The sequence below is a fragment of the Corvus brachyrhynchos genome, unplaced genomic scaffold, assembly GCF_000691975.1.
Source record: "Corvus brachyrhynchos isolate BGI_N302 unplaced genomic scaffold, ASM69197v1 scaffold59, whole genome shotgun sequence".
In the NCBI taxonomy this organism is placed as follows: Eukaryota; Metazoa; Chordata; class Aves; order Passeriformes; family Corvidae; genus Corvus; species Corvus brachyrhynchos.
Window position 1 is genome coordinate 3,345,188 of NW_008246054.1, and position 2,976 is coordinate 3,348,163.

Consider the following 2,976-nt stretch of genomic DNA (forward strand, 5'->3'; position numbering starts at 1 on the left):
CTTAAAATAGATGCAGTTCCTTTGTCTCGAGGAATAAAAATCCAGATTTGGCATCTGCCAATTTGGAAAGGGATTTGGATACAATGGAAGCAAAACAAGGGAAAAATAAACCAAAACAAAAAACGAGGGGGAAAAAAAAAAACAACCAAAACCAACCAAACCAACCAGGAAAAAGAATTGACTTAAACCACAAAAAGCCAGGAAAAGTCTGTAATTGCTACAGTTCTCTATGTGTATAGGTGAGTGGGTATTATACAGTGTAGATATCTACAGTACATACATGGATACACACACTCATCGGCACTGATGGGGCAGCACCAGCTCCTGAGCCACGCTCCAGCCTTTTTTTTTTTGGGATCAGGAGCCCAAGCCTGTTTTTTTTGGGATCAGCCCCAGCCCAGGGCTCTCCCCGCTGCAGTGGAGGGGTCAGCAAGGCCAGTGGTCAGCGCTTCCCACATCCACCCACCCCTAACGCCGCTCCTGGTCAGCATTCCAGTGCCAAGGGAAGCTTGGCATTCCCATGGAAGGGTTTGGGATGTGCTGGATTGGCTCAGGGTGGGATGGAACACGCACAGGCAGCGAGGGACGCTGCGGCGGCTGAAAAGCTGATGTTTGTGCTATCTTTAGAAAATTAAAGATTGTCCCACCAACAAAAAGGAATTCAAATAATAATTACAAACAGATCACCCCGAATCAAAGCAGATTTTTGCAGGAGTACTGGGAGCTGGTTCAATCCAAGTCCAAGCTCCCTAGGGAATAATGTGCCTTCTGTTTTCCTTCAGCTACGGCTCACCTCTCCACACTCAGCGTTATCACGATGAGAACAACGACGACAAAAGAAGCCCGAAGTGAAAAGAATAAAATAAAGACTCAAACTCATGCAAAGCTCGTTGCTTTAAGGCTGCTCTGGCGGATGTTCCCGGCGCACAAAAGCTTCTCCTCCCCAAGGGAAGGGTTGGGGTGAGGATGGAGGGGCTGGGCCGGGCTTTGGGGCTCAGGGAATCCCAACTCCCTTTCACCAGCTGCAAACTGAAATCCCAGGGCAAGGCGCAGCCTTTCCCAAAATCCCCTCCACCACGGGCATGGATTGGGGCTGTGCTGCTCCAGCAGGGAAACTGAGGCACGGGGATGCACGTCCTGATTGGGAGCTTGGGGCCTGTGGAGCCTCTCCCTTGGTGTTGTAAGGTCAAACGCTAACGGGGATGGGATGGGATGAAATTGGACAGGATGGAATGAAATGGGATGGGATGGGGACAGATGGGAAGAAATGGGATGGAACGTGACAGGATGAGATGGGATGGGATGGGATCTCCCACTGTGCCACCTTCCAGCCACAGCACCCAAGAGCCCTTTCTGAGCCATCCGCCAGGGACAAAGTTGTCACCCACCAGCGACCAGCAGGTTGATCCCAGGGCAATATCCACCTACTTTCTCGAAGTTTTCCCTCTCTGGCAAGCAAATGCCAGGCTCCTTTCTGCTGGGACAGCCGGGCTGGGGGCCGGGGGCTGCCTGGGGGCTGGGTGGGCTCGGGGCTCTGGGAACTGACACCTCCCCCGGGGCTGCGCCAGCCTCCCGCTGGCAGGGAACAGCCTGCTCGTGTTTCCTGGCACCCCTGCCAGATCTCATTCCTCCTGCCTCGTTTTCTTGGCAAATTCTTGCAGGGTGAAGCTGTTTAATAATATTTTCAGCGGCTTGCAGGCTGCTGGGGAAACAGAGCCAAGGCGCTGTGCCCGCCTCTGCCGATGCGCCACGTCGGGCAGCCCCAGGGGAAGGTATCCCCTGAAATCCTGAGGGATTCTTAATTTTGGAGCTGCAGGGGATGGAGCTGGGCACTCCAGCTGCCAGCTGGGATTGACACCAGGCGGGTGGCAACGGTGTCCCCTCCAGAACAGGGGTGTGAAGGAGGTGGTGGGCGCTGCTCCATCCCTCTCCAGGAACAAAGGAGGAGTTTTCAATCAGTTGCAAAAAATGGGGAGCAAGAAGAGGATCCTGGGAGGATCTCAACCTTTGCTCTTTAAAGCACGGGATGCAGAAGCGGTGGGGAAGCCCTCAGCCACAGGCACCTTATTCTGGGCTCCCAGCACGGTGTATTTAGGACCATCCGTCCTGCCAAGGGGGGAAAACCCTCCCCAGCATCCCTCTCCACTCCCTCTGCTCTGTTCTTCCTCCAATTCGTGTTTTTGGTGGGGCATTGGAGACACCTGATGAGGGTGAAACAGGGAGGGGAAGGGGAATCGCTCCCTGGCTGGCCTCTGGCCACACGCTCCCTGGGGAATCCCATCCCATCCCATCCCATCCCATCCCATCCCATCCCATCCCACCCCACAGGGTGTGGACACATTCCTGGGACCCTAATCCCCAAAAACCTGCCCAGCTCCCCGCTGTCACACCGAGACTCAAGGAAAGGGTTGTGCAACAGCCAAGGTGCTTTTGGTGCTCCCAGGATCCCGGGCAGGACAGGGATGGTGCTGCCACATCCCCCACCCAGCTGGGCCCTCCCAGGCCTGCATCCAGGGGAGGGGGAGCCCTGTTCTTGCTTCACCACTAATTAACAGCTGCAATTAACCAGCCTGGCTGAGCACTCCCACTAATTGTTGCCTTGCAGTGTTGTGCAGGGCTGAAACAACAGGAGCGGCCTTGTGGGTGAGCCGAAACCCCGGAGTGGGGTCATGCTGGGATACACTGGGATATACTGGGGCAGTGCTGGGATATACTGGGATGCTGTGCTGAGAGCAGGGGTCCCAGCCAGCCCCCAGGAGCTGGGCAAGGGCAATGGGGAGTCCCTGGCAGCCTTAAAGCAAGCGCTGCAGCTGGCTCATGTCCACACGGGCACCTCTGGGGTGGGCAGCGATGCCCGGCCGCCCTCCGGGATGGCCACAAGGGCATTTCCTGTGCCACGGCCAGCGCGTTGTTCGGGGGGGATTCAGCTCAATCCCAAATCCTCAGCTCTGAAGGGAAAGGAGAGGGCTCTGTGCA